General features: G+C 48.8%; 29 non-coding genes and 23 pseudogenes across 29 annotated transcripts; all 52 read left to right on the top strand.

The window, feature by feature from the left end:
• Positions 1 to 28: 28 nt before the first annotated feature.
• LOC140353025 (5S ribosomal RNA) lies at positions 29 to 147 on the top strand (annotated as a pseudogene).
• A 151-nt stretch (positions 148 to 298) lies between these two features.
• LOC140352601 (5S ribosomal RNA) lies at positions 299 to 417 on the top strand. Its single transcript, XR_011925513.1, has one exon. It is a non-coding gene; the product is annotated as a 5S ribosomal RNA (ribosomal RNA).
• Positions 418 to 568: 151 nt separating this feature from the next.
• LOC140353024 (5S ribosomal RNA) lies at positions 569 to 687 on the top strand (annotated as a pseudogene).
• Positions 688 to 835: 148 nt separating this feature from the next.
• LOC140352600 (5S ribosomal RNA) lies at positions 836 to 954 on the top strand. The gene has a single exon (XR_011925512.1). It is a non-coding gene; the product is annotated as a 5S ribosomal RNA (ribosomal RNA).
• Positions 955 to 1102: 148 nt separating this feature from the next.
• LOC140353022 (5S ribosomal RNA) lies at positions 1103 to 1221 on the top strand (annotated as a pseudogene).
• Positions 1222 to 1372: 151 nt separating this feature from the next.
• On the top strand, positions 1373 to 1491 carry LOC140352599 (5S ribosomal RNA). The gene has a single exon (XR_011925511.1). It is a non-coding gene; the product is annotated as a 5S ribosomal RNA (ribosomal RNA).
• Positions 1492 to 1642: 151 nt separating this feature from the next.
• LOC140352598 (5S ribosomal RNA) lies at positions 1643 to 1761 on the top strand. Its single transcript, XR_011925510.1, has one exon. It is a non-coding gene; the product is annotated as a 5S ribosomal RNA (ribosomal RNA).
• Positions 1762 to 1917: 156 nt separating this feature from the next.
• LOC140352850 (5S ribosomal RNA) lies at positions 1918 to 2036 on the top strand. The gene has a single exon (XR_011925753.1). It is a non-coding gene; the product is annotated as a 5S ribosomal RNA (ribosomal RNA).
• Positions 2037 to 2192: 156 nt separating this feature from the next.
• On the top strand, positions 2193 to 2311 carry LOC140352849 (5S ribosomal RNA). The gene has a single exon (XR_011925752.1). It is a non-coding gene; the product is annotated as a 5S ribosomal RNA (ribosomal RNA).
• Positions 2312 to 2467: 156 nt separating this feature from the next.
• On the top strand, positions 2468 to 2586 carry LOC140352848 (5S ribosomal RNA). Its single transcript, XR_011925751.1, has one exon. It is a non-coding gene; the product is annotated as a 5S ribosomal RNA (ribosomal RNA).
• A 157-nt stretch (positions 2587 to 2743) lies between these two features.
• LOC140353021 (5S ribosomal RNA) lies at positions 2744 to 2862 on the top strand (annotated as a pseudogene).
• Positions 2863 to 3013: 151 nt separating this feature from the next.
• Positions 3014 to 3132, top strand: LOC140353020 (5S ribosomal RNA; annotated as a pseudogene).
• Positions 3133 to 3283: 151 nt separating this feature from the next.
• On the top strand, positions 3284 to 3402 carry LOC140353019 (5S ribosomal RNA; annotated as a pseudogene).
• Positions 3403 to 3558: 156 nt separating this feature from the next.
• On the top strand, positions 3559 to 3677 carry LOC140352597 (5S ribosomal RNA). Its single transcript, XR_011925509.1, has one exon. It is a non-coding gene; the product is annotated as a 5S ribosomal RNA (ribosomal RNA).
• Positions 3678 to 3828: 151 nt separating this feature from the next.
• Positions 3829 to 3947, top strand: LOC140352596 (5S ribosomal RNA). The gene has a single exon (XR_011925508.1). It is a non-coding gene; the product is annotated as a 5S ribosomal RNA (ribosomal RNA).
• Positions 3948 to 4099: 152 nt separating this feature from the next.
• Positions 4100 to 4218, top strand: LOC140352595 (5S ribosomal RNA). Its single transcript, XR_011925507.1, has one exon. It is a non-coding gene; the product is annotated as a 5S ribosomal RNA (ribosomal RNA).
• Positions 4219 to 4369: 151 nt separating this feature from the next.
• Positions 4370 to 4488, top strand: LOC140352873 (5S ribosomal RNA). Its single transcript, XR_011925776.1, has one exon. It is a non-coding gene; the product is annotated as a 5S ribosomal RNA (ribosomal RNA).
• Positions 4489 to 4639: 151 nt separating this feature from the next.
• LOC140352872 (5S ribosomal RNA) lies at positions 4640 to 4758 on the top strand. The gene has a single exon (XR_011925775.1). It is a non-coding gene; the product is annotated as a 5S ribosomal RNA (ribosomal RNA).
• A 151-nt stretch (positions 4759 to 4909) lies between these two features.
• On the top strand, positions 4910 to 5028 carry LOC140353018 (5S ribosomal RNA; annotated as a pseudogene).
• Positions 5029 to 5185: 157 nt separating this feature from the next.
• On the top strand, positions 5186 to 5304 carry LOC140352594 (5S ribosomal RNA). Its single transcript, XR_011925506.1, has one exon. It is a non-coding gene; the product is annotated as a 5S ribosomal RNA (ribosomal RNA).
• A 151-nt stretch (positions 5305 to 5455) lies between these two features.
• On the top strand, positions 5456 to 5574 carry LOC140352592 (5S ribosomal RNA). Its single transcript, XR_011925504.1, has one exon. It is a non-coding gene; the product is annotated as a 5S ribosomal RNA (ribosomal RNA).
• Positions 5575 to 5726: 152 nt separating this feature from the next.
• LOC140352591 (5S ribosomal RNA) lies at positions 5727 to 5845 on the top strand. Its single transcript, XR_011925503.1, has one exon. It is a non-coding gene; the product is annotated as a 5S ribosomal RNA (ribosomal RNA).
• A 151-nt stretch (positions 5846 to 5996) lies between these two features.
• Positions 5997 to 6115, top strand: LOC140352871 (5S ribosomal RNA). Its single transcript, XR_011925774.1, has one exon. It is a non-coding gene; the product is annotated as a 5S ribosomal RNA (ribosomal RNA).
• A 151-nt stretch (positions 6116 to 6266) lies between these two features.
• On the top strand, positions 6267 to 6385 carry LOC140353017 (5S ribosomal RNA; annotated as a pseudogene).
• A 157-nt stretch (positions 6386 to 6542) lies between these two features.
• On the top strand, positions 6543 to 6661 carry LOC140352590 (5S ribosomal RNA). The gene has a single exon (XR_011925502.1). It is a non-coding gene; the product is annotated as a 5S ribosomal RNA (ribosomal RNA).
• Positions 6662 to 6812: 151 nt separating this feature from the next.
• On the top strand, positions 6813 to 6931 carry LOC140353016 (5S ribosomal RNA; annotated as a pseudogene).
• A 151-nt stretch (positions 6932 to 7082) lies between these two features.
• On the top strand, positions 7083 to 7201 carry LOC140353014 (5S ribosomal RNA; annotated as a pseudogene).
• Positions 7202 to 7351: 150 nt separating this feature from the next.
• Positions 7352 to 7470, top strand: LOC140352589 (5S ribosomal RNA). Its single transcript, XR_011925501.1, has one exon. It is a non-coding gene; the product is annotated as a 5S ribosomal RNA (ribosomal RNA).
• Positions 7471 to 7628: 158 nt separating this feature from the next.
• Positions 7629 to 7747, top strand: LOC140353013 (5S ribosomal RNA; annotated as a pseudogene).
• A 151-nt stretch (positions 7748 to 7898) lies between these two features.
• On the top strand, positions 7899 to 8017 carry LOC140352588 (5S ribosomal RNA). Its single transcript, XR_011925500.1, has one exon. It is a non-coding gene; the product is annotated as a 5S ribosomal RNA (ribosomal RNA).
• Positions 8018 to 14236: 6219 nt separating this feature from the next.
• LOC140352870 (5S ribosomal RNA) lies at positions 14237 to 14355 on the top strand. Its single transcript, XR_011925773.1, has one exon. It is a non-coding gene; the product is annotated as a 5S ribosomal RNA (ribosomal RNA).
• Positions 14356 to 14506: 151 nt separating this feature from the next.
• LOC140353012 (5S ribosomal RNA) lies at positions 14507 to 14625 on the top strand (annotated as a pseudogene).
• Positions 14626 to 14782: 157 nt separating this feature from the next.
• On the top strand, positions 14783 to 14901 carry LOC140352587 (5S ribosomal RNA). Its single transcript, XR_011925499.1, has one exon. It is a non-coding gene; the product is annotated as a 5S ribosomal RNA (ribosomal RNA).
• Positions 14902 to 15058: 157 nt separating this feature from the next.
• LOC140353010 (5S ribosomal RNA) lies at positions 15059 to 15177 on the top strand (annotated as a pseudogene).
• Positions 15178 to 15328: 151 nt separating this feature from the next.
• On the top strand, positions 15329 to 15447 carry LOC140353009 (5S ribosomal RNA; annotated as a pseudogene).
• Positions 15448 to 15598: 151 nt separating this feature from the next.
• LOC140352585 (5S ribosomal RNA) lies at positions 15599 to 15717 on the top strand. The gene has a single exon (XR_011925498.1). It is a non-coding gene; the product is annotated as a 5S ribosomal RNA (ribosomal RNA).
• Positions 15718 to 15873: 156 nt separating this feature from the next.
• On the top strand, positions 15874 to 15992 carry LOC140353008 (5S ribosomal RNA; annotated as a pseudogene).
• Positions 15993 to 16143: 151 nt separating this feature from the next.
• LOC140353007 (5S ribosomal RNA) lies at positions 16144 to 16262 on the top strand (annotated as a pseudogene).
• A 151-nt stretch (positions 16263 to 16413) lies between these two features.
• On the top strand, positions 16414 to 16532 carry LOC140352584 (5S ribosomal RNA). Its single transcript, XR_011925497.1, has one exon. It is a non-coding gene; the product is annotated as a 5S ribosomal RNA (ribosomal RNA).
• A 157-nt stretch (positions 16533 to 16689) lies between these two features.
• On the top strand, positions 16690 to 16808 carry LOC140353006 (5S ribosomal RNA; annotated as a pseudogene).
• A 161-nt stretch (positions 16809 to 16969) lies between these two features.
• On the top strand, positions 16970 to 17088 carry LOC140352583 (5S ribosomal RNA). Its single transcript, XR_011925496.1, has one exon. It is a non-coding gene; the product is annotated as a 5S ribosomal RNA (ribosomal RNA).
• Positions 17089 to 17245: 157 nt separating this feature from the next.
• On the top strand, positions 17246 to 17364 carry LOC140353005 (5S ribosomal RNA; annotated as a pseudogene).
• A 6203-nt stretch (positions 17365 to 23567) lies between these two features.
• LOC140352582 (5S ribosomal RNA) lies at positions 23568 to 23686 on the top strand. Its single transcript, XR_011925495.1, has one exon. It is a non-coding gene; the product is annotated as a 5S ribosomal RNA (ribosomal RNA).
• A 157-nt stretch (positions 23687 to 23843) lies between these two features.
• LOC140353004 (5S ribosomal RNA) lies at positions 23844 to 23962 on the top strand (annotated as a pseudogene).
• A 152-nt stretch (positions 23963 to 24114) lies between these two features.
• Positions 24115 to 24233, top strand: LOC140352580 (5S ribosomal RNA). The gene has a single exon (XR_011925493.1). It is a non-coding gene; the product is annotated as a 5S ribosomal RNA (ribosomal RNA).
• Positions 24234 to 24384: 151 nt separating this feature from the next.
• LOC140352579 (5S ribosomal RNA) lies at positions 24385 to 24503 on the top strand. The gene has a single exon (XR_011925492.1). It is a non-coding gene; the product is annotated as a 5S ribosomal RNA (ribosomal RNA).
• Positions 24504 to 24660: 157 nt separating this feature from the next.
• LOC140353003 (5S ribosomal RNA) lies at positions 24661 to 24779 on the top strand (annotated as a pseudogene).
• Positions 24780 to 24930: 151 nt separating this feature from the next.
• On the top strand, positions 24931 to 25049 carry LOC140353002 (5S ribosomal RNA; annotated as a pseudogene).
• A 157-nt stretch (positions 25050 to 25206) lies between these two features.
• Positions 25207 to 25325, top strand: LOC140352578 (5S ribosomal RNA). The gene has a single exon (XR_011925491.1). It is a non-coding gene; the product is annotated as a 5S ribosomal RNA (ribosomal RNA).
• Positions 25326 to 25482: 157 nt separating this feature from the next.
• Positions 25483 to 25601, top strand: LOC140353001 (5S ribosomal RNA; annotated as a pseudogene).
• Positions 25602 to 25753: 152 nt separating this feature from the next.
• On the top strand, positions 25754 to 25872 carry LOC140352577 (5S ribosomal RNA). Its single transcript, XR_011925490.1, has one exon. It is a non-coding gene; the product is annotated as a 5S ribosomal RNA (ribosomal RNA).
• Positions 25873 to 26029: 157 nt separating this feature from the next.
• Positions 26030 to 26148, top strand: LOC140352998 (5S ribosomal RNA; annotated as a pseudogene).
• Positions 26149 to 26239: the final 91 nt, after the last annotated feature.

Below are 26239 nucleotides of genomic sequence, written 5' to 3'. Positions count from 1 at the left end.
AAAAGGCCGTTTTGACCTGGAACATTTCGCTCATGGCCATACCACCCTGGACCAGCCCCATCTCGTCTGATCTCGGAAGCCAAGCAGGGTTGGGCCTGGTTGGTACTTGGATGGGAGACCGCCTGGGAATACCAGGTGCTGTGAGCATTTTCACACTTTTTCACCTGTCAAAAAAAAAAAAAAAAAAGAAGTTTTTCATTGAGATATCCCAATTTTGACCGAGCAAGTGGCGTGAAGGTACTCTTCACGAAAAGACAGTGTTTGATATAAAAAAGGCCGTTTTGACCTGGAACATTTCGCTCACGGCCATACCACCCTGGACCAGCCCGATCTCGTCTGATCTCGGAAGCCAAGCAGGGTTGGGCCTGGTTAGTACTTGGATGGGAGACCGCCTGGGAATACCAGGTGCTGTGAGCATTTTCACACTTTTTCACCTGTCAAAAAAAAAAAAAAAAAAGAAGTTTTTCATTGAGATATCCCACTTTTGACCGAGCAAGTGGCGTGAAGGTACTCTTCACAAAAAGACAGTGTTTGATATAAAAAAGGCCGTTTTGACCTGGAACATTTCGCTCATGGCCATACCACCCTGGACCAGCCCCATCTCGTCTGATCTCGGAAGCCAAGCAGGGTTGGGCCTGGTTGGTACTTGGATGGGAGACCGCCTGGGAATACCAGGTGCTGTGAGCATTTTCACACTTTTTCACCTGTCAAAAAAAAAAAAAAAGAAGTTTTTCATTGAGATATCCCAATTTTGACCGAGCAAGTGGCGTGAAGGTACTCTTCACGAAAAGACAGTGTTTGATATAAAAAAGGCCGTTTTGACCTGGAACATTTCGCTCACGGCCATACCACCCTGGACCAGCCCGATCTCGTCTGATCTCGGAAGCCAAGCAGGGTTGGGCCTGGTTAGTACTTGGATGGGAGACCGCCTGGGAATACCAGGTGCTGTGAGCATTTTCACACTTTTTCACCTGTCAAAAAAAAAAAAAAAGAAGTTTTTCATTGAGATATCCCAATTTTGACCGAGCAAGTGGCGTGAAGGTACTCTTCACGAAAAGACAGTGTTTGATATAAAAAAGGCCGTTTTGACCTGGAACATTTCGCTCATGGCCATACCACCCTGGACCAGCCCCATCTCGTCTGATCTCGGAAGCCAAGCAGGGTTGGGCCTGGTTGGTACTTGGATGGGAGACCGCCTGGGAATACCAGGTGCTGTGAGCATTTTCACACTTTTTCACCTGTCAAAAAAAAAAAAAAAAAAGAAGTTTTTCATTGAGATATCCCAATTTTGACCGAGCAAGTGGCGTGAAGGTACTCTTCACGAAAAGACAGAGTTTGATATAAAAAAGGCCGTTTTGACCTGGAACATTTCGCTCACGGCCATACCACCCTGGACCAGCCCGATCTCGTCTGATCTCGGAAGCCAAGCAGGGTTGGGCCTGGTTAGTACTTGGATGGGAGACCGCCTGGGAATACCAGGTGCTGTGAGCATTTTCACACTTTTTCACCTGTCAAAAAAAAAAAAAAAAAAGAAGTTTTTCATTGAGATATCCCAATTTTGACCGAGCAAGTGGCGTGAAGGTACTCTTCACGAAAAGACAGAGTTTGATATAAAAAAGGCCGTTTTGACCTGGAACATTTCGCTCACGGCCATACCACCCTGGACCAGCCCGATCTCGTCTGATCTCGGAAGCCAAGCAGGGTTGGGCCTGGTTAGTACTTGGATGGGAGACCGCCTGGGAATACCAGGTGCTGTGAGCATTTTCACACTTTTTCACCTGTCAAAAAAAAAAAAAAAAAAAAAAAGAAGTTTTTCATTGAGATATCCCAATTTTGACCTAGCAAGTGGCGTGAAGGTACTCTTCACAAAAAGACAGTGTTTGATATAAAAAAGGCCGTTTTGACCTGGAACATTTCGCTCATGGCCATACCACCCTGGACCAGCCCGATCTCGTCTGATCTCGGAAGCCAAGCAGGGTTGGGCCTGGTTAGTACTTGGATGGGAGACCGCCTGGGAATACCAGGTGCTGTGAGCATTTTCACACTTTTTCACCTGTCAAAAAAAAAAAAAAAAAAAAAAAGAAGTTTTTCATTGAGATATCCCAATTTTGACCTAGCAAGTGGCGTGAAGGTACTCTTCACGAAAAGACAGTGTTTGATATAAAAAAGGCCGTTTTGACCTGGAACATTTCGCTCATGGCCATACCACCCTGGACCAGCCCGATCTCGTCTGATCTCGGAAGCCAAGCAGGGTTGGGCCTGGTTAGTACTTGGATGGGAGACCGCCTGGGAATACCAGGTGCTGTGAGCATTTTCACACTTTTTCACCTGTCAAAAAAAAAAAAAAAAAAAAAAAGAAGTTTTTCATTGAGATATCCCACTTTTGACCGAGCAAGTGGCGTGAAGGTACTCTTCACAAAAAGACAGTGTTTGATATAAAAAAGGCCGTTTTGACCTGGAACATTTCGCTCATGGCCATACCACCCTGGACCAGCCCGATCTCGTCTGATCTCGGAAGCCAAGCAGGGTTGGGCCTGGTTAGTACTTGGATGGGAGACCGCCTGGGAATACCAGGTGCTGTGAGCATTTTCACACTTTTTCACCTGTCAAAAAAAAAAAAAAAAAAAAAAAAGAAGTTTTTCATTGAGATATCCCAATTTTGACCGAGCAAGTGGCGTGAAGGTACTCTTCACGAAAAGACAGTGTTTGATATAAAAAAGGCCGTTTTGACCTGGAACATTTCGCTCATGGCCATACCACCCTGGACCAGCCCCATCTCGTCTGATCTCGGAAGCCAAGCAGGGTTGGGCCTGGTTGGTACTTGGATGGGAGACCGCCTGGGAATACCAGGTGCTGTGAGCATTTTCACACTTTTTCACCTGTCAAAAAAAAAAAAAAAAAAGAAGTTTTTCATTGAGATATCCCAATTTTGACCGAGCAAGTGGCGTGAAGGTACTCTTCACGAAAAGACAGTGTTTGATATAAAAAAGGCCGTTTTGACCTGGAACATTTCGCTCATGGCCATACCACCCTGGACCAGCCCCATCTCGTCTGATCTCGGAAGCCAAGCAGGGTTGGGCCTGGTTGGTACTTGGATGGGAGACCGCCTGGGAATACCAGGTGCTGTGAGCATTTTCACACTTTTTCACCTGTCAAAAAAAAAAAAAAAAAAGAAGTTTTTCATTGAGATATCCCACTTTTGACCGAGCAAGTGGCGTGAAGGTACTCTTCACAAAAAGACAGTGTTTGATATAAAAAAGGCCGTTTTGACCTGGAACATTTCGCTCATGGCCATACCACCCTGGACCAGCCCCATCTCGTCTGATCTCGGAAGCCAAGCAGGGTTGGGCCTGGTTGGTACTTGGATGGGAGACCGCCTGGGAATACCAGGTGCTGTGAGCATTTTCACACTTTTTCACCTGTCAAAAAAAAAAAAAAAAAAAAAAAGAAGTTTTTCATTGAGATATCCCAATTTTGACCTAGCAAGTGGCGTGAAGGTACTCTTCACAAAAAGACAGTGTTTGATATAAAAAAGGCCGTTTTGACCTGGAACATTTCGCTCACGGCCATACCACCCTGGACCAGCCCGATCTCGTCTGATCTCGGAAGCCAAGCAGGGTTGGGCCTGGTTAGTACTTGGATGGGAGACCGCCTGGGAATACCAGGTGCTGTGAGCATTTTCACACTTTTTCACCTGTCAAAAAAAAAAAAAAAAAAGAAGTTTTTCATTGAGATATCCCAATTTTGACCGAGCAAGTGGCGTGAAGGTACTCTTCACGAAAAGACAGTGTTTGATATAAAAAAGGCCGTTTTGACCTGGAACATTTCGCTCACGGCCATACCACCCTGGACCAGCCCGATCTCGTCTGATCTCGGAAGCCAAGCAGGGTTGGGCCTGGTTAGTACTTGGATGGGAGACCGCCTGGGAATACCAGGTGCTGTGAGCATTTTCACACTTTTTCACCTGTCAAAAAAAAAAAAAAAAAAAGAAGTTTTTCATTGAGATATCCCAATTTTGACCGAGCAAGTGGCGTGAAGGTACTCTTCACGAAAAGACAGTGTTTGATATAAAAAAGGCCGTTTTGACCTGGAACATTTCGCTCACGGCCATACCACCCTGGACCAGCCCGATCTCGTCTGATCTCGGAAGCCAAGCAGGGTTGGGCCTGGTTAGTACTTGGATGGGAGACCGCCTGGGAATACCAGGTGCTGTGAGCATTTTCACACTTTTTCACCTGTCAAAAAAAAAAAAAAAAAAGAAGTTTTTCATTGAGATATCCCAATTTTGACCGAGCAAGTGGCGTGAAGGTACTCTTCACGAAAAGACAGTGTTTGATATAAAAAAGGCCGTTTTGACCTGGAACATTTCGCTCACGGCCATACCACCCTGGACCAGCCCGATCTCGTCTGATCTCGGAAGCCAAGCAGGGTTGGGCCTGGTTGGTACTTGGATGGGAGACCGCCTGGGAATACCAGGTGCTGTGAGCATTTTCACACTTTTTCACCTGTCAAAAAAAAAAAAAAAAAAGAAGTTTTTCATTGAGATATCCCACTTTTGACCGAGCAAGTGGCGTGAAGGTACTCTTCACGAAAAGACAGTGTTTGATATAAAAAAGGCCGTTTTGACCTGGAACATTTCGCTCACGGCCATACCACCCTGGACCAGCCCGATCTCGTCTGATCTCGGAAGCCAAGCAGGGTTGGGCCTGGTTGGTACTTGGATGGGAGACCGCCTGGGAATACCAGGTGCTGTGAGCATTTTCACACTTTTTCACCTGTCAAAAAAAAAAAAAAAAAAGAAGTTTTTCATTGAGATATCCCACTTTTGACCGAGCAAGTGGCGTGAAGGTACTCTTCACGAAAAGACAGTGTTTGATATAAAAAAGGCCGTTTTGACCTGGAACATTTCGCTCATGGCCATACCACCCTGGACCAGCCCCATCTCGTCTGATCTCGGAAGCCAAGCAGGGTTGGGCCTGGTTGGTACTTGGATGGGAGACCGCCTGGGAATACCAGGTGCTGTGAGCATTTTCACACTTTTTCACCTGTCAAAAAAAAAAAAAAAAAAAAAAAAGAAGTTTTTCATTGAGATATCCCAATTTTGACCTAGCAAGTGGCGTGAAGGTACTCTTCACAAAAAGACAGTGTTTGATATAAAAAAGGCCGTTTTGACCTGGAACATTTCGCTCACGGCCATACCACCCTGGACCAGCCCGATCTCGTCTGATCTCGGAAGCCAAGCAGGGTTGGGCCTGGTTAGTACTTGGATGGGAGACCGCCTGGGAATACCAGGTGCTGTGAGCATTTTCACACTTTTTCACCTGTCAAAAAAAAAAAAAAAAAAGAAGTTTTTCATTGAGATATCCCAATTTTGACCGAGCAAGTGGCGTGAAGGTACTCTTCACGAAAAGACAGTGTTTGATATAAAAAAGGCCGTTTTGACCTGGAACATTTCGCTCACGGCCATACCACCCTGGACCAGCCCGATCTCGTCTGATCTCGGAAGCCAAGCAGGGTTGGGCCTGGTTAGTACTTGGATGGGAGACCGCCTGGGAATACCAGGTGCTGTGAGCATTTTCACACTTTTTCACCTGTCAAAAAAAAAAAAAAAAAAAGAAGTTTTTCATTGAGATATCCCAATTTTGACCGAGCAAGTGGCGTGAAGGTACTCTTCACGAAAAGACAGTGTTTGATATAAAAAAGGCCGTTTTGACCTGGAACATTTCGCTCACGGCCATACCACCCTGGACCAGCCCGATCTCGTCTGATCTCGGAAGCCAAGCAGGGTTGGGCCTGGTTAGTACTTGGATGGGAGACCGCCTGGGAATACCAGGTGCTGTGAGCATTTTCACACTTTTTCACCTGTCAAAAAAAAAAAAAAAAAAGAAGTTTTTCATTGAGATATCCCAATTTTGACCGAGCAAGTGGCGTGAAGGTACTCTTCACGAAAAGACAGTGTTTGATATAAAAAAGGCCGTTTTGACCTGGAACATTTCGCTCACGGCCATACCACCCTGGACCAGCCCGATCTCGTCTGATCTCGGAAGCCAAGCAGGGTTGGGCCTGGTTGGTACTTGGATGGGAGACCGCCTGGGAATACCAGGTGCTGTGAGCATATTCACACTTTTTCACCTGTCAAAAAAAAAAAAAAAAAAGAAGTTTTTCATTGAGATATCCCACTTTTGACCGAGCAAGTGGCGTGAAGGTACTCTTCACGAAAAGACAGTGTTTGATATAAAAAAGGCCGTTTTGACCTGGAACATTTCGCTCATGGCCATACCACCCTGGACCAGCCCCATCTCGTCTGATCTCGGAAGCCAAGCAGGGTTGGGCCTGGTTGGTACTTGGATGGGAGACCGCCTGGGAATACCAGGTGCTGTGAGCATTTTCACACTTTTTCACCTGTCAAAAAAAAAAAAAAAAAAAAAAAAGAACTTTTTCATTGAGATATCCCAATTTTGACCTAGCAAGTGGCGTGAAGGTACTCTTCACAAAAAGACAGTGTTTGATATAAAAAAGGCCGTTTTGACCTGGAACATTTCGCTCACGGCCATACCACCCTGGACCAGCCCGATCTCGTCTGATCTCGGAAGCCAAGCAGGGTTGGGCCTGGTTAGTACTTGGATGGGAGACCGCCTGGGAATACCAGGTGCTGTGAGCATTTTCACACTTTTTCACCTGTCAAAAAAAAAAAAAAAAAAGAAGTTTTTCATTGAGATATCCCAATTTTGACCGAGCAAGTGGCGTGAAGGTACTCTTCACGAAAAGACAGTGTTTGATATAAAAAAGGCCGTTTTGACCTGGAACATTTCGCTCATGGCCATACCACCCTGGACCAGCCCCATCTCGTCTGATCTCGGAAGCCAAGCAGGGTTGGGCCTGGTTGGTACTTGGATGGGAGACCGCCTGGGAATACCAGGTGCTGTGAGCATTTTCACACTTTTTCACCTGTCAAAAAAAAAAAAAAAAAAGAAGTTTTTCATTGAGATATCCCAATTTTGACCGAGCAAGTGGCGTGAAGGTACTCTTCACGAAAAGACAGTGTTTGATATAAAAAAGGCCGTTTTGACCTGGAACATTTCGCTCATGGCCATACCACCCTGGACCAGCCCCATCTCGTCTGATCTCGGAAGCCAAGCAGGGTTGGGCCTGGTTGGTACTTGGATGGGAGACCGCCTGGGAATACCAGGTGCTGTGAGCATTTTCACACTTTTTCACCTGTCAAAAAAAAAAAAAAAAAGAAGTTTTTCATTGAGATATCCCAATTTTGACCGAGCAAGTGTCGTGAAGGTACTCTTCACGAAAAGACAGTGTTTGATATAAAAAAGGCCGTTTTGACCTGGAACATTTCGCTCACGGCCATACCACCCTGGACCAGCCCGATCTCGTCTGATCTCGGAAGCCAAGCAGGGTTGGGCCTGGTTAGTACTTGGATGGGAGACCGCCTGGGAATACCAGGTGCTGTGAGCATTTTCACACTTTTTCACCTGTCAAAAAAAAAAAAAAAAAAAAAAAAAGAAGTTTTTCATTGAGATATCCCAATTTTGACCGAGCAAGTGGCGTGAAGGTACTCTTCACGAAAAGACAGTGTTTGATATAAAAAAGGCCGTTTTGACCTGGAACATTTCGCTCATGGCCATACCACCCTGGACCAGCCCCATCTCGTCTGATCTCGGAAGCCAAGCAGGGTTGGGCCTGGTTGGTACTTGGATGGGAGACCGCCTGGGAATACCAGGTGCTGTGAGCATTTTCACACTTTTTCACCTGTCAAAAAAAAAAAAAAAAAAGAAGTTTTTCATTGAGATATCCCAATTTTGACCGAGCAAGTGGCGTGAAGGTACTCTTCACGAAAAGACAGTGTTTGATATAAAAAAGGCCGTTTTGACCTGGAACATTTCGCTCACGGCCATACCACCCTGGACCAGCCCGATCTCGTCTGATCTCGGAAGCCAAGCAGGGTTGGGCCTGGTTAGTACTTGGATGGGAGACCGCCTGGGAATACCAGGTGCTGTGAGCATTTTCACACTTTTTCACCTGTCAAAAAAAAAAAAAAAAAAAGAAGTTTTTCATTGAGATATCCCAATTTTGACCGAGCAAGTGGCGTGAAGGTACTCTTCACGAAAAGACAGTGTTTGATATAAAAAAGGCCGTTTTGACCTGGAACATTTCGCTCACGGCCATACCACCCTGGACCCGCCCCTTTGCAATCAGTGCAGGTGCGTGCAATTTGTGGTGTGCTGCATGGTCTGGAGCTGGGGGTTTTGGGAGTTTTTTTTTTTGAGTTTTTAATCGTTATTTTGGTCATTTTCATTTACTTTTTTCAGTTCTTTTGTTTGTTCCCCTCCCAGTAAACTTACTGGGAGGTGGATTTTTTGTTTTTTGTGAGCATGGCTCAAAGGACGGACAACACGGCATCGGACACTGGAATGGACACGACAAAGGCAAGACAAAGTTTGAAAGAATCTGTAAATAATAGAAAGAACGAAGAAAGAAGAATGAAATTTATGAAAGAACTCACTGTGGTGTTGGAGTTGACGGAGGGAGCACAAATCACGCCACTAGCTTTTTTGAAATCGACTCAGGAGGTGTGCGGCTCCATAGTAGCGTGCAGACTCATCTCGAAGGACAAATATGAAGTAACCGTCAGTACCACTAAAGCGAAGGAGCGGCTCCTGGACGGGTACTGCATTGGAGGAGTCAGGGTTCACGCCCGTGACATCTCGGTGGATGAGCTGGTCGTGTCCTTCATGGGGCTGCCGGCTTATATCGAGGACGAGGAGATCCTGGCCAAGCTCTACGCCTGGGGGGTCTCTGCGGTCTCCGAGGTGAGGAGGAGAATGTGGCCGGGGACGAACGTGGCGGACGGCACCAGGTTTGTACGGGTAAGGTTCACGGACACGGTGCAGTCCTTACCGTATTCTGTCAGGTTTGACACCGCGGGGGGCCCCGAGTACTTCAGGGTAATACACGACAGGCAGGTGCGGGTGTGTAGGGGGTGTCTCCAGCCTGGCCATATTCTGAGGGAGTGCCCTGACTTTCTGTGCCGCAACTGCGGGAGCCAGGGGCATTACGCGCGCGAGTGCGTCGCGCAGCGGGCCCCGAAGTGCAGAGAGTGCCGCATGTTCCGCCACTTATGTCCGTGTGGTGCGGGTGACAGAGAGGAGGACAGAGGGGAGGACAGAGGGGAGGACAGAGGGGAGGACAGAGGGGAGGACAGGGAGGACGCCATTGGAGGAGAGAGCAGTGACGTGGCCCAGAACGTGCCCGCAACTGCTCTCTCCGAAGTAGAGGAGTTTTTGGAGGAGGAGGCTGTGGAGGAGTCAGGGGAGCCAGAGGTGTCTGGCTCCTCTTGCTCCTCTGACTCCTCAGACGAGGAGGCGTCCGTCGCACTGGAGATGGTGCTCGGCTCAGCGCTGGCGTCTGGGAAGGTGGGAGCAGGACAAACTGCTCCTCCTGACCAGAGGGAGGGGACTCGTGAGGGTCCAACTCCTAAGCCCGTGGAGGAAGAGGCTGAACCCGGGAGGAGGATGGGTGCGGGACAGGCCCCGCATCTTACCTCCAAAGGGGGGGACATCACCACAGGGCTGGGTGATGATCCCAAGCTCCAGTCGGACGGTGGTAAGAGGGGACAGGTGGAGAAGAAGGATAAGAAAGGGGCAAGACGCAGGAAGCAGGTGGCAGGAGACGGAGAGGGCGCTGCTGCTGAGAGCGGCTCTGCCTCCTCCGTTCCAACCACTTCAAAAGCGCCAGCAGAAAGCTCCATCAACCCACCATCCTCCACACGCAGCTCTGCCCCACGAGGTGAGCTCGAGACTGTTTTTAATGATGACTTCATGGATTTCTCCACCCGTGAAGTCAGAAAAAGAGTGTGGCAGTCGGATGCGACGGGCGCCAAAAAGAAGTCTAAATAAAAGATGGGTTACATCCTCCAAGGTCTCCTCTTAATGGCGTTCTCCTTGTCCTCTTGGAACGCAGGCGGCCTGCGGAGCCCAGTGCGGATGCAGAGCGCGTTACACTTTTCCAAGTGGGACGTGCTCTGCATCCAAGAAACGCACTGGGATGTCAGCCACGCGCAACAAGTGCGGAGCATGGGAGTAGGCTCTGTATTTTGGGCCCTGGGCACGGCGTGCTCGCGCGGTGTGGCCACGGTGGTGAGGCCTGGTGTCTTAGGCCAACCCACCCTGGTACACGCCGACCCAGAGGGCTCCTTCCTGGTCCTGGACTTCACGGACACAGTGAAGTTCAGACTAATTAACATCTACGCCCCGAACGATGATGGTCTGAGGAGGCAATTCTTCAAAAAAATATTTCGCTTTGCGAACGACAATACAATCATAATCGGTGACTTTAATACAACACTTTGCAAGACAGACATCGGCATTAACAACTCTTTTAAAAACAGCACTGCCAGGACAGCCCTGTTGGAAGAAGCCGCCAGCAGGAACCTGACGGAGGTGTGGCGGTTCGTCCACCCCTTCCTGAAGGATTTCTCCAGGCGGCAGGTCGTCCAGGGCGTCCTGAAGCAGTCCCGCATTGACCTCTGTTTTGCCTCCTCAGACCTGGCACAGAGAGTCAGTGGTGCTTCCTACAAGTGGTCAGGCTTGAGTGATCACTCCACTTTAGATATTTATTTTGGGTTAGTTTCATCACCGAGGAATGGAGGACTGTGGGTCCTAAACAGCTCCATCCTCGGTGATGAAACTTTTTGTAGGAAAATGGACTTTTTGTTTGATGTATTTGACATGGAGCTGGAGCTGATCGACAGCGTGGTCGATTGGTGGCCGACGGCAAAAACACGCATTAAAAAGCTCTGTGTCAATTACAGCAAACACAAGGCGTGGCTGTCGACCAGGAGGGAGACCGCTCTCCGCCAGCGCCTGCAGGTCCTGGACCAGGGCGCAGCTTCCACCACTGGCCCTGTGGATCCAGAGTACCTGGTGGTGCGCGCTGAGCTGGAGCAGCTGGAGGTAAGTAGGTGTCAGGGTGCAATTTTGAGGGCAAAAGCCAGACACACAGTCGAAGGAGAACGCTCGACAGCGTTCTTCTTCGGCTGTGAGAAGGTTACACAGGGAAAGATGCACATAGATAAGTTGATAGATAAGACAGGTAAGATTGTTTCCGAGGTAAGTGAGGTTTTAGAGACAGCGCAGGATTTCTATAGTAGGCTTTTTAGTTCAGACGGAGTGGCAGAGCAGGCTTTAGACCAGGCTGTAGGTGCTCTGGAGCGCACACTGAGCAGGGAGGATAGGGAGCTGTGCGACGCGCCTCTGTCTCTCATGGAGATAGAGGCTGCAGTCAAGAGTTTAAATACAGGGAAAAGCCCCGGAGAGGACGGACTAACCTGTGAGTTTTTCAAGCGTTTCGCTTCCAGGTTAGCTCCGATCCTACTCCTATTATATCAGGATTTTGAGAGTGAGAGTAGAGTTGGCGATGGTTTTGCGATGAGTGTCGTCACTCTGCTTTTTAAGAAGGGCGACAGGAGCAGCCTCGCCAACTACAGGCCCATTAGCCTTTTGAACGTAGACTATAAAATTTTAGCAAAGGTATTAGCAGGTAGGTTAAAGCGTGTGATTGGATCCGTCATACACCCCTCGCAGGCCTACAGCGTCCCCGGGAGGGACATCTCAGACACAGTTTTGTCTCTGAGATATCTCCTTCGGCAGATGCACGCGACCGGTGGTATTCACGTTAGTGTAGACTTTAACAAGGCGTTCGACAGAGTTGAGCATTCGTTCCTCTGGACTGTATTAGGTAAGTTAGGTTTCGGCGAACGGTTTGTTAATTGGCTACAGCTCATCTATTCCTTTGCGGTCAGTAAGGTCAAAGTCAACGGGTTTCTAACTGACTCTTTCCCCTTAAAAAGATCAGTCAGGCAGGGCTGTCCCCTCTCGTCGCTCCTCTACAGCATCGCCGCTGAGCCTTTGGCGGCCATGTTGAGGGCGGACGCGGCGGTGAGGGGACTGACCACGCCTGCGGGTAGGGAAGTCAAAATTTTTCAGTACGCAGATGACACGAATCTGATCCTCCGAGACGTGGAGAGCCTGAACGCCTCTCTCCACGTGCTCAATGTTTACGGCCTCGCTTCAGGGGCCAAAATCAATTTCGATAAAACCACGGTTAAATTTTGCGGCAGCGTCACGCCTGTTCCTCTCCCTGTCCAGCTCCGGGAGGCGGGGGACTCCTACAAGGTCCTCGGCGTCCCCCTGGGCAGAGACGAGGAGGCGTGTCGTACTGCACTTTGGTCGCCTTTGTGCGAGAAAATTACAGCGCGCTTGAATTTTTGGAGACGTCGTAATCTGACATTAAAAGGTAAAGTCTTAGTTGTAAATTCTTTGTGCATGTCCATGTTGAACCATGCACTCTCCGTGTACGGCCTGCCGGGGGTCTATGCTAACAAATTAAGGTTAGTGATAAACCACTTTTTGTGGAATCGTGAGAGGGGCTTTATTGCACATAAGGTTATGATAGGTGAGTACGATCAGGGAGGTTTAAAGTTAGCAGATTTAGAGTTAAGGAAGAAGGCCTTCAGGCTGAAAACAATTCGGAAATTTCTAGACGTTGAGGTAGATGCTCCATGGAAGGATTATATAGGTGAGTTTGTTAATAGTCTAGGTAAGTTTGGTGTTTATAATTTGTGTTTGTTGCCCCCTGTTTCGGTCCTGGAGGGCCTCCCCCCCTTCGAGAGGGAACTCTTGGAGGCGTGGAGGACTTTCAGGCCCCTGACTGTGGCGGTTCCAGACAGCGGTGAGGGTCTCGCGCACATGCCCCTCCGTCATAACCCTGACTTGCTCTCCGCTCCCCCCGGGAAGCGCGAGTGCATGATCAGTGGGGCGATGGAGGAGGCTGGGCTGGAATATGTAGGTAAGGTATTTGACGTGAAAGGTAATTTTAGTGTAGATTACATAGGGAAGTGTTTTAGGTTAGCAGGTAAAGTGTTTAGGAGAAAGTATATTAGTGGTATGGTAAGTATTTTTAACAGGAATCTGGTCAGGCATTGGGGAAGCACTTTGGGCCAAATGGGGAGCACGACAGGTAAGTTGAATTTTAATGTATTTGTTAGCACGGGGAGGTTTAGGATTTTCACAGACCTACCCACCCGCATCCTGTATCAGTTGTTGTTGCCGGGAGTGCTCGGGCGTCCCGCCTCGGAACACAAATGGTCATTAACATTCCCCGCACGCACCATCGCAACCATCTGGGCCAACATCTTTAATTGGTACACCCCACATAACGTAGGTCATTTTGACTTCAGATTTAGACACAGGATCGTCTTTACATCCGCAGCACTGCACGCATTTCTTCCCGACAGCTACGCTGCGGACTGCCCCGTGTGCCACGGACCCCCCGAGACCCTGGAGCACATGCTGTACACCTGCCCGGCCGTCCGCCCGTTCTGGTCCCGACTGCAGGACCTCCTCGCTCGGAGGCTGTCCTGGAGGCTCCCACCGCCGGCGGCCCTAGGAGGGGACGACCAGGAGCCCTGGCTCCTCCTCTTTGGTCCCGGACAGAGTCGCTCTGGAGCCAACACCCATCTCGCCCGACTAACCCTCTCCATAGCCCGGTACACATTATATCTCAACAGGAACATCCATCTCCGTGACAATAAAACAGCAGCACCCTGGCCCATCTTCAAAGGACTCTTGGCCGCACACCTCCGACACCTCCACATGGCAGCAGAGCACCGGTTCATCACCCACCTCGTCCCCCACAACACCCTGATCCACCTCACACCCTCTGGAAACCTGGACATCCTCTTCTGACCCCGGCATCACCCCCCCCAACCACGGCATCACCCCCCATCACTGAAGAATGTTTGGAGAATGATTGTGTGTTTGATTTTCTGTAAATTTTTGTCTCGTCTCCCCCTGCCCTTGTGTATCCCATTCCCTTGCCCTTGTGTGTCATGTATGTCTGTACATTCATGTAAATATATGTAAATACTTGTTTTAAGATGTTTTTGATAATAAAAGATAAAAAAAAAAAAAAAGACCAGCCCGATCTCGTCTGATCTCGGAAGCCAAGCAGGGTTGGGCCTGGTTAGTACTTGGATGGGAGACCGCCTGGGAATACCAGGTGCTGTGAGCATTTTCACACTTTTTCACCTGTCAAAAAAAAAAAAAAAAAAGAAGTTTTTCATTGAGATATCCCAATTTTGACCGAGCAAGTGGCGTGAAGGTACTCTTCACGAAAAGACAGTGTTTGATATAAAAAAGGCCGTTTTGACCTGGAACATTTCGCTCACGGCCATACCACCCTGGACCAGCCCGATCTCGTCTGATCTCGGAAGCCAAGCAGGGTTGGGCCTGGTTGGTACTTGGATGGGAGACCGCCTGGGAATACCAGGTGCTGTGAGCATTTTCACACTTTTTCACCTGTCAAAAAAAAAAAAAAAAAAGAAGTTTTTCATTGAGATATCCCACTTTTGACCGAGCAAGTGGCGTGAAGGTACTCTTCACGAAAAGACAGTGTTTGATATAAAAAAGGCCGTTTTGACCTGGAACATTTCGCTCATGGCCATACCACCCTGGACCAGCCCCATCTCGTCTGATCTCGGAAGCCAAGCAGGGTTGGGCCTGGTTGGTACTTGGATGGGAGACCGCCTGGGAATACCAGGTGCTGTGAGCATTTTCACACTTTTTCACCTGTCAAAAAAAAAAAAAAAAAAAAAAAAGAACTTTTTCATTGAGATATCCCAATTTTGACCTAGCAAGTGGCGTGAAGGTACTCTTCACAAAAAGACAGTGTTTGATATAAAAAAGGCCGTTTTGACCTGGAACATTTCGCTCACGGCCATACCACCCTGGACCAGCCCGATCTCGTCTGATCTCGGAAGCCAAGCAGGGTTGGGCCTGGTTAGTACTTGGATGGGAGACCGCCTGGGAATACCAGGTGCTGTGAGCATTTTCACACTTTTTCACCTGTCAAAAAAAAAAAAAAAAAAAAAAAAGAAGTTTTTCATTGAGATATCCCACTTTTGACCGAGCAAGTGGCGTGAAGGTACTCTTCACGAAAAGACAGTGTTTGATATAAAAAAGGCCGTTTTGACCTGGAACATTTCGCTCATGGCCATACCACCCTGGACCAGCCCCATCTCGTCTGATCTCGGAAGCCAAGCAGGGTTGGGCCTGGTTGGTACTTGGATGGGAGACCGCCTGGGAATACCAGGTGCTGTGAGCATTTTCACACTTTTTCACCTGTCAAAAAAAAAAAAAAAAAAGAAGTTTTTCATTGAGATATCCCAATTTTGACCGAGCAAGTGGCGTGAAGGTACTCTTCACGAAAAGACAGTGTTTGATATAAAAAAGGCCGTTTTGACCTGGAACATTTCGCTCATGGCCATACCACCCTGGACCAGCCCCATCTCGTCTGATCTCGGAAGCCAAGCAGGGTTGGGCCTGGTTGGTACTTGGATGGGAGACCGCCTGGGAATACCAGGTGCTGTGAGCATTTTCACACTTTTTCACCTGTCAAAAAAAAAAAAAAAAAAGAAGTTTTTCATTGAGATATCCCAATTTTGACCGAGCAAGTGTCGTGAAGGTACTCTTCACGAAAAGACAGTGTTTGATATAAAAAAGGCCGTTTTGACCTGGAACATTTCGCTCACGGCCATACCACCCTGGACCAGCCCGATCTCGTCTGATCTCGGAAGCCAAGCAGGGTTGGGCCTGGTTAGTACTTGGATGGGAGACCGCCTGGGAATACCAGGTGCTGTGAGCATTTTCACACTTTTTCACCTGTCAAAAAAAAAAAAAAAAAAAAAAAGAAGTTTTTCATTGAGATATCCCACTTTTGACCGAGCAAGTGGCGTGAAGGTACTCTTCACGAAAAGACAGTGTTTGATATAAAAAAGGCCGTTTTGACCTGGAACATTTCGCTCATGGCCATACCACCCTGGACCAGCCCCATCTCGTCTGATCTCGGAAGCCAAGCAGGGTTGGGCCTGGTTGGTACTTGGATGGGAGACCGCCTGGGAATACCAGGTGCTGTGAGCATTTTCACACTTTTTCACCTGTCAAAAAAAAAAAAAAAAAAGAAGTTTTTCATTGAGATATCCCAATTTTGACCGAGCAAGTGGCGTGAAGGTACTCTTCACGAAAAGACAGTGTTTGATATAAAAAAGGCCGTTTTGACCTGGAACATTTCGCTCATGGCCATACCACCCTGGACCAGCCCCATCTCGTCTGATCTCGGAAGCCAAGCAGGGTTGGGCCTGGTTGGTACTTGGATGGGAGACCGCCTGGGAATACCAGGTGCTGTGAGCATTTTCACACTTTTTCACCTGTCAAAAAAAAAAAAAAAAAAGAAGTTTTTCATTGAGATATCCCAATTTTGACCGAGCAAGTGTCGTGAAGGTACTCTTCACGAAAAGACAGTGTTTGATATAAAAAAGGCCGTTTTGACCTGGAACATTTCGCTCACGGCCATACCACCCTGGACCAGCCCGATCTCGTCTGATCTCGGAAGCCAAGCAGGGTTGGGCCTGGTTAGTACTTGGATGGGAGACCGCCTGGGAATACCAGGTGCTGTGAGCATTTTCACACTTTTTCACCTGTCAAAAAAAAAAAAAAAAAAAAAAAAGAAGTTTTTCATTGAGATATCCCAATTTTGACCGAGCAAGTGGCGTGAAGGTACTCTTCACGAAAAGACAGTGTTTGATATAAAAAAGGCCGTTTTGACCTGGAACATTTCGCTCATGGCCATACCACCCTGGACCAGCCCCATCTCGTCTGATCTCGGAAGCCAAGCAGGGTTGGGCCTGGTTGGTACTTGGATGGGAGACCGCCTGGGAATACCAGGTGCTGTGAGCATTTTCACACTTTTTCACCTGTCAAAAAAAAAAAAAAAAAAGAAGTTTTTCATTGAGATATCCCAATTTTGACCGAGCAAGTGGCGTGAAGGTACTCTTCACGAAAAGACAGTGTTTGATATAAAAAAGGCCGTTTATACGAGTTTTGACCTGGAACATTTCGCTCACGGCCATACCACCCTGGACCAGCCCGATCTCGTCTGATCTCGGAAGCCAAGCAGGGTTGGGCCTGGTTAGTACTTGGATGGGAGACCGCCTGGGAATACCAGGTGCTGTGAGCATTTTCACACTTTTTCACCTGTCAAAAAAAAAAAAAAAAAAAAAAAAGAAGTTTTTCATTGAGATATCCCACTTTTGACCGAGCAAGTGGCGTGAAGGTACTCTTCACGAAAAGACAGTGTTTGATATAAAAAAGGCCGTTTTGACCTGGAACATTTCGCTCATGGCCATACCACCCTGGACCAGCCCCATCTCGTCTGATCTCGGAAGCCAAGCAGGGTTGGGCCTGGTTGGTACTTGGATGGGAGACCGCCTGGGAATACCAGGTGCTGTGAGCATTTTCACACTTTTTCACCTGTCAAAAAAAAAAAAAAAAAAAAAAAAGAAGTTTTTCATTGAGATATCCCACTTTTGACCGAGCAAGTGGCGTGAAGGTACTCTTCACGAAAAGACAGTGTTTGATATAAAAAAGGCCGTTTTGACCTGGAACATTTCGCTCACGGCCATACCACCCTGGACCCGCCCCTTTGCAATCAGTGCAGGTGCGTGCAATTTGTGGTGTGCTGCATGGTCTGGAGCTGGAGGTTTGGGAGTTTTTTTTGAGTTTTTAATCGTTATTTTGGTCATTTTCATTTACTTTTTTCAGTTCTTTTGTTTGTTCCCCTCCCAGTAAACTTACTGGGAGGTGGATTTTTTGTTTTTTGTGAGCATGGCTCAAAGGACGGACAACACGGCATCGGACACTGGAATGGACACGACAAAGGCAAGACAAAGTTTGAAAGAATCTGTAAATAATAGAAAGAACGAAGAAAGAAGAATGAAATTTATGAAAGAACTCACTGTGGTGTTGGAGTTGACGGAGGGAGCACAAATCACGCCACTAGCTTTTTTGAAATCGACTCAGGAGGTGTGCGGCTCCATAGTAGCGTGCAGACTCATCTCGAAGGACAAATATGAAGTAACCGTCAGTACCACCAAAGCGAAGGAGCGGCTCCTGGACGGGTACTGCATTGGAGGAGTCAGGGTTCACGCCCGTGACATCTCGGTGGATGAGCTGGTCGTGTCCTTCATGGGGCTGCCGGCTTATATCGAGGACGAGGAGATCCTGGCCAAGCTCTACGCCTGGGGGGTCTCTGCGGTCTCCGAGGTGAGGAGGAGAATGTGGCCGGGGACGAACGTGGCGGACGGCACCAGGTTTGTACGGGTAAGGTTCACGGACACGGTGCAGTCCTTACCGTATTCTGTCAGGTTTGACACCGCGGGGGGCCCCGAGTACTTCAGGGTAATACACGACAGGCAGGTGCGGGTGTGTAGGGGGTGTCTCCAGCCTGGCCATATTCTGAGGGAGTGCCCTGACTTTCTGTGCCGCAACTGCGGGAGCCAGGGGCATTACGCGCGCGAGTGCGTCGCGCAGCGGGCCCCGAAGTGCAGAGAGTGCCGCATGTTCCGCCACTTATGTCCGTGTGGTGCGGGTGACAGAGAGGAGGACAGAGGGGAGGACAGAGGGGAGGACAGGGAGGACGCCATTGGAGGAGAGAGCAGTGACGTGGCCCAGAACGTGCCCGCAACTGCTCTCTCCGAAGTAGAGGAGTTTTTGGAGGAGGAGGCTGTGGAGGAGTCAGGGGAGCCAGAGGTGTCTGGCTCCTCTTGCTCCTCTGACTCCTCAGACGAGGAGGCGCCCGTCGCACTGGAGATGGTGCTCGGCTCAGCGCTGGCGTCTGGGAAGGTGGGAGCAGGACAAACTGCTCCTCCTGACCAGAGGGAGGGGACTCGTGAGGGTCCAACTCCTAAGCCCGTGGAGGAAGAGGCTGAACCCGGGAGGAGGATGGGTGCGGGACAGGCCCCGCATCTTACCTCCAAAGGGGGGGACATCACCACAGGGCTGGGTGATGATCCCAAGCTCCAGTCGGACGGTGGTAAGAGGGGACAGGTGGAGAAGAAGGATAAGAAAGGGGCAAGACGCAGGAAGCAGGTGGCAGGAGACGGAGAGGGCGCTGCTGCTGAGAGCGGCTCTGCCTCCTCCGTTCCAACCACTTCAAAAGCGCCAGCAGAAAGCTCCATCAACCCACCATCCTCCACACGCAGCTCTGCCCCACGAGGTGAGCTCGAGACTGTTTTTAATGATGACTTCATGGATTTCTCCACCCGTGAAGTCAGAAAAAGAGTGTGGCAGTCGGATGCGACGGGCGCCAAAAAGAAGTCTAAATAAAAGATGGGTTACATCCTCCAAGGTCTCCTCTTAATGGCGTTCTCCTTGTCCTCTTGGAACGCAGGCGGCCTGCGGAGCCCAGTGCGGATGCAGAGCGCGTTACACTTTTCCAAGTGGGACGTGCTCTGCATCCAAGAAACGCACTGGGATGTCAGCCACGCGCAACAAGTGCGGAGCATGGGAGTAGGCTCTGTATTTTGGGCCCTGGGCACGGCGTGCTCGCGCGGTGTGGCCACGGTGGTGAGGCCTGGTGTCTTAGGCCAACCCACCCTGGTACACGCCGACCCAGAGGGCTCCTTCCTGGTCCTGGACTTCACGGACACAGTGAAGTTCAGACTAATTAACATCTACGCCCCGAACGATGATGGTCTGAGGAGGCAATTCTTCAAAAAAATATTTCGCTTTGCGAACGACAATACAATCATAATCGGTGACTTTAATACAACACTTTGCAAGACAGACATCGGCATTAACAACTCTTTTAAAAACAGCACTGCCAGGACAGCCCTGTTGGAAGAAGCCGCCAGCAGGAACCTGACGGAGGTGTGGCGGTTCGTCCACCCCTTCCTGAAGGATTTCTCCAGGCGGCAGGTCGTCCAGGGCGTCCTGAAGCAGTCCCGCATTGACCTCTGTTTTGCCTCCTCAGACCTGGCACAGAGAGTCAGTGGTGCTTCCTACAAGTGGTCAGGCTTGAGTGATCACTCCACTTTAGATATTTATTTTGGGTTAGTTTCATCACCGAGGAATGGAGGACTGTGGGTCCTAAACAGCTCCATCCTCGGTGATGAAACTTTTTGTAGGAAAATGGACTTTTTGTTTGATGTATTTGACATGGAGCTGGAGCTGATCGACAGCGTGGTCGATTGGTGGCCGACGGCAAAAACACGCATTAAAAAGCTCTGTGTCAATTACAGCAAACACAAGGCGTGGCTGTCGACCAGGAGGGAGACCGCTCTCCGCCAGCGCCTGCAGGTCCTGGACCAGGGCGCAGCTTCCACCACTGGCCCTGTGGATCCAGAGTACCTGGTGGTGCGCGCTGAGCTGGAGCAGCTGGAGGTAAGTAGGTGTCAGGGTGCAATTTTGAGGGCAAAAGCCAGACACACAGTCGAAGGAGAACGCTCGACAGCGTTCTTCTTCGGCTGTGAGAAGGTTACACAGGGAAAGATGCACATAGATAAGTTGATAGATAAGACAGGTAAGATTGTTTCCGAGGTAAGTGAGGTTTTAGAGACAGCGCAGGATTTCTATAGTAGGCTTTTTAGTTCAGACGGAGTGGCAGAGCAGGCTTTAGACCAGGCTGTAGGTGCTCTGGAGCGCACACTGAGCAGGGAGGATAGGGAGCTGTGCGACGCGCCTCTGTCTCTCATGGAGATAGAGGCTGCAGTCAAGAGTTTAAATACAGGGAAAAGCCCCGGAGAGGACGGACTAACCTGTGAGTTTTTCAAGCGTTTCGCTTCCAGGTTAGCTCCGATCCTACTCCTATTATATCAGGATTTTGAGAGTGAGAGTAGAGTTGGCGATGGTTTTGCGATGAGTGTCGTCACTCTGCTTTTTAAGAAGGGCGACAGGAGCAGCCTCGCCAACTACAGGCCCATTAGCCTTTTGAACGTAGACTATAAAATTTTAGCAAAGGTATTAGCAGGTAGGTTAAAGCGTGTGATTGGATCCGTCATACACCCCTCGCAGGCCTACAGCGTCCCCGGGAGGGACATCTCAGACACAGTTTTGTCTCTGAGATATCTCCTTCGGCAGATGCACGCGACCGGTGGTATTCACGTTAGTGTAGACTTTAACAAGGCGTTCGACAGAGTTGAGCATTCGTTCCTCTGGACTGTATTAGGTAAGTTAGGTTTCGGCGAACGGTTTGTTAATTGGCTACAGCTCATCTATTCCTTTGCGGTCAGTAAGGTCAAAGTCAACGGGTTTCTAACTGACTCTTTCCCCTTAAAAAGATCAGTCAGGCAGGGCTGTCCCCTCTCGTCGCTCCTCTACAGCATCGCCGCTGAGCCTTTGGCGGCCATGTTGAGGGCGGACGCGGCGGTGAGGGGACTGACCACGCCTGCGGGTAGGGAAGTCAAAATTTTTCAGTACGCAGATGACACGAATCTGATCCTCCGAGACGTGGAGAGCCTGAACGCCTCTCTCCACGTGCTCAATGTTTACGGCCTCGCTTCAGGGGCCAAAATCAATTTCGATAAAACCACGGTTAAATTTTGCGGCAGCGTCACGCCTGTTCCTCTCCCTGTCCAGCTCCGGGAGGCGGGGGACTCCTACAAGGTCCTCGGCGTCCCCCTGGGCAGAGACGAGGAGGCGTGTCGTACTGCACTTTGGTCGCCTTTGTGCGAGAAAATTACAGCGCGCTTGAATTTTTGGAGACGTCGTAATCTGACATTAAAAGGTAAAGTCTTAGTTGTAAATTCTTTGTGCATGTCCATGTTGAACCATGCACTCTCCGTGTACGGCCTGCCGGGGGTCTATGCTAACAAATTAAGGTTAGTGATAAACCACTTTTTGTGGAATCGTGAGAGGGGCTTTATTGCACATAAGGTTATGATAGGTGAGTACGATCAGGGAGGTTTAAAGTTAGCAGATTTAGAGTTAAGGAAGAAGGCCTTCAGGCTGAAAACAATTCGGAAATTTCTAGACGTTGAGGTAGATGCTCCATGGAAGGATTATATAGGTGAGTTTGTTAATAGTCTAGGTAAGTTTGGTGTTTATAATTTGTGTTTGTTGCCCCCTGTTTCGGTCCTGGAGGGCCTCCCCCCCTTCGAGAGGGAACTCTTGGAGGCGTGGAGGACTTTCAGGCCCCTGACTGTGGCGGTTCCAGACAGCGGTGAGGGTCTCGCGCACATGCCCCTCCGTCATAACCCTGACTTGCTCTCCGCTCCCCCCGGGAAGCGCGAGTGCATGATCAGTGGGGCGATGGAGGAGGCTGGGCTGGAATATGTAGGTAAGGTATTTGACGTGAAAGGTAATTTTAGTGTAGATTACATAGGGAAGTGTTTTAGGTTAGCAGGTAAAGTGTTTAGGAGAAAGTATATTAGTGGTATGGTAAGTATTTTTAACAGGAATCTGGTCAGGCATTGGGGAAGCACTTTGGGCCAAATGGGGAGCACGACAGGTAAGTTGAATTTTAATGTATTTGTTAGCACGGGGAGGTTTAGGATTTTCACAGACCTACCCACCCGCATCCTGTATCAGTTGTTGTTGCCAGGAGTGCTCGGGCGTCCCGCCTCGGAACACAAATGGTCATTAACATTCCCCGCACGCACCATCGCAACCATCTGGGCCAACATCTTTAATTGGTACACCCCACATAACGTAGGTCATTTTGACTTCAGATTTAGACACAGGATCGTCTTTACATCCGCAGCACTGCACGCATTTCTTCCCGACAGCTACGCTGCGGACTGCCCCGTGTGCCACGGACCCCCCGAGACCCTGGAGCACATGCTGTACACCTGCCCGGCCGTCCGCCCGTTCTGGTCCCGACTGCAGGACCTCCTCGCTCGGAGGCTGTCCTGGAGGCTCCCACCGCCGGCGGCCCTAGGAGGGGACGACCAGGAGCCCTGGCTCCTCCTCTTTGGTCCCGGACAGAGTCGCTCTGGAGCCAACACCCATCTCGCCCGACTAACCCTCTCCATAGCCCGGTACACATTATATCTCAACAGGAACATCCATCTCCGTGACAATAAAACAGCAGCACCCTGGCCCATCTTCAAAGGACTCTTGGCCGCACACCTCCGACACCTCCACATGGCAGCAGAGCACCGGTTCATCACCCACCTCGTCCCCCACAACACCCTGATCCACCTCACACCCTCTGGAAACCTGGACATCCTCTTCTGACCCCGGCATCACCCCCCCCAACCACGGCATCACCCCCCATCACTGAAGAATGTTTCGAGAATGATTGTGTGTTTGATTTTCTGTAATTTTTTGTCTCGTCTCCCCTTGCCCTTGTGTATCCCATTCCCTTGCCCTTGTGTGTCATGTATGTCTGTACATTCATGTAAATATATGTAAATACTTGTTTTAAGATGTTTTTGATAATAAAAGATAAAAAAAAAAAAAAAAGACCAGCCCCATCTCGTCTGATCTCGGAAGCCAAGCAGGGTTGGGCCTGGTTGGTACTTGGATGGGAGACCGCCTGGGAATACCAGGTGCTGTGAGCATTTTCACACTTTTTCACCTGTCAAAAAAAAAAAAAAAAAAAAAAAAGAACTTTTTCATTGAGATATCCCAATTTTGACCGAGCAAGTGGCGTGAAGGTACTCTTCACGAAAAGACAGTGTTTGATATAAAAAAGGCCGTTTTGACCTGGAACATTTCGCTCACGGCCATACCACCCTGGACCAGCCCGATCTCGTCTGATCTCGGAAGCCAAGCAGGGTTGGGCCTGGTTAGTACTTGGATGGGAGACCGCCTGGGAATACCAGGTGCTGTGAGCATTTTCACACTTTTTCACCTGTCAAAAAAAAAAAAAAAAAAAAAAAAGAAGTTTTTCATTGAGATATCCCACTTTTGACCGAGCAAGTGGCGTGAAGGTACTCTTCACGAAAAGACAGTGTTTGATATAAAAAAGGCCGTTTTGACCTGGAACATTTCGCTCATGGCCATACCACCCTGGACCAGCCCCATCTCGTCTGATCTCGGAAGCCAAGCAGGGTTGGGCCTGGTTGGTACTTGGATGGGAGACCGCCTGGGAATACCAGGTGCTGTGAGCATTTTCACACTTTTTCACCTGTCAAAAAAAAAAAAAAAAAAAGAAGTTTTTCATTGAGATATCCCAATTTTGACCGAGCAAGTGGCGTGAAGGTACTCTTCACGAAAAGACAGTGTTTGATATAAAAAAGGCCGTTTTGACCTGGAACATTTCGCTCACGGCCATACCACCCTGGACCAGCCCGATCTCGTCTGATCTCGGAAGCCAAGCAGGGTTGGGCCTGGTTAGTACTTGGATGGGAGACCGCCTGGGAATACCAGGTGCTGTGAGCATTTTCACACTTTTTCACCTGTCAAAAAAAAAAAAAAAAAAGAAGTTTTTCATTGAGATATCCCAATTTTGACCGAGCAAGTGGCGTGAAGGTACTCTTCACGAAAAGACAGTGTTTGATATAAAAAAGGCCGTTTTGACCTGGAACATTTCGCTCACGGCCATACCACCCTGGACCAGCCCGATCTCGTCTGATCTCGGAAGCCAAGCAGGGTTGGGCCTGGTTAGTACTTGGATGGGAGACCGCCTGGGAATACCAGGTGCTGTGAGCATTTTCACACTTTTTCACCTGTCAAAAAAAAAAAAAAAAAAAAAAAAGAAGTTTTTCATTGAGATATCCCACTTTTGACCGAGCAAGTGGCGTGAAGGTACTCTTCACGAAAAGACAGTGTTTGATATAAAAAAGGCCGTTTTGACCTGGAACATTTCGCTCATGGCCATACCACCCTGGACCAGCCCCATCTCGTCTGATCTCGGAAGCCAAGCAGGGTTGGGCCTGGTTGGTACTTGGATGGGAGACCGCCTGGGAATACCAGGTGCTGTGAGCATTTTCACACTTTTTCACCTGTCAAAAAAAAAAAAAAAAAAGAAGTTTTTCATTGAGATATCCCACTTTTGACCGAGCAAGTGGCGTGAAGGTACTCTTCACGAAAAGACAGTGTTTGATATAAAAAAGGCCGTTTTGACCTGGAACATTTCGCTCATGGCCATACCACCCTGGACCAGCCCCATCTCGTCTGATCTCGGAAGCCAAGCAGGGTTGGGCCTGGTTGGTACTTGGATGGGAGACCGCCTGGGAATACCAGGTGCTGTGAGCATTTTCACACTTTTTCACCTGTCAAAAAAAAAAAAAAAAAAAAAAAAGAACTTTTTCATTGAGATATCCCAATTTTGACCGAGCAAGTGGCGTGAAGGTACTCTTCACGAAAAGACAGTGTTTGATATAAAAAAGGCCGTTTTGACCTGGAACATTTCGCTCACGGCCATACCACCCTGGACCAGCCCGATCTCGTCTGATCTCGGAAGCCAAGCAGGGTTGGGCCTGGTTAGTACTTGGATGGGAGACCGCCTGGGAATACCAGGTGCTGTGAGCATTTTCACACTTTTTCACCTGTCAAAAAAAAAAAAAAAAAAAAAAAAGAAGTTTTTCATTGAGATATCCCACTTTTGACCGAGCAAGTGGCGTGAAGGTACTCTTCACGAAAAGACAGTGTTTGATATAAAAAAGGCCGTTTTGACCTGGAACATTTCGCTCATGGCCATACCACCCTGGACCAGCCCCATCTCGTCTGATCTCGGAAGCCAAGCAGGGTTGGGCCTGGTTGGTACTTGGATGGGAGACCGCCTGGGAATACCAGGTGCTGTGAGCATTTTCACACTTTTTCACCTGTCAAAAAAAAAAAAAAAAAAAGAAGTTTTTCATTGAGATATCCCAATTTTGACCGAGCAAGTGGCGTGAAGGTACTCTTCACGAAAAGACAGTGTTTGATATAAAAAAGGCCGTTTTGACCTGGAACATTTCGCTCACGGCCATACCACCCTGGACCAGCCCGATCTCGTCTGATCTCGGAAGCCAAGCAGGGTTGGGCCTGGTTAGTACTTGGATGGGAGACCGCCTGGGAATACCAGGTGCTGTGAGCATTTTCACACTTTTTCACCTGTCAAAAAAAAAAAAAAAAAAAAAAAAGAAGTTTTTCATTGAGATATCCCACTTTTGACCGAGCAAGTGGCGTGAAGGTACTCTTCACGAAAAGACAGTGTTTGATATAAAAAAGGCCGTTTTGACCTGGAACATTTCGCTCATGGCCATACCACCCTGGACCAGCCCCATCTCGTCTGATCTCGGAAGCCAAGCAGGGTTGGGCCTGGTTGGTACTTGGATGGGAGACCGCCTGGGAATACCAGGTGCTGTGAGCATTTTCACACTTTTTCACCTGTCAAAAAAAAAAAAAAAAAAAAAAAAGAAGTTTTTCATTGAGATATCCCAATTTTGACCTAGCAAGTGGCG

The sequence above is a fragment of the Eucyclogobius newberryi genome, unplaced genomic scaffold (assembly GCF_026437365.1).
Source record: "Eucyclogobius newberryi isolate DKJ021-1_F unplaced genomic scaffold, fEucNew1.0.hap1 SCAF_86, whole genome shotgun sequence".
Classification (NCBI taxonomy): Eukaryota; Metazoa; Chordata; class Actinopteri; order Gobiiformes; family Gobiidae; genus Eucyclogobius; species Eucyclogobius newberryi.
Note: the sequence above shows the minus strand (reverse complement) of the source record. Positions and strands in the feature narration are given on the sequence as shown.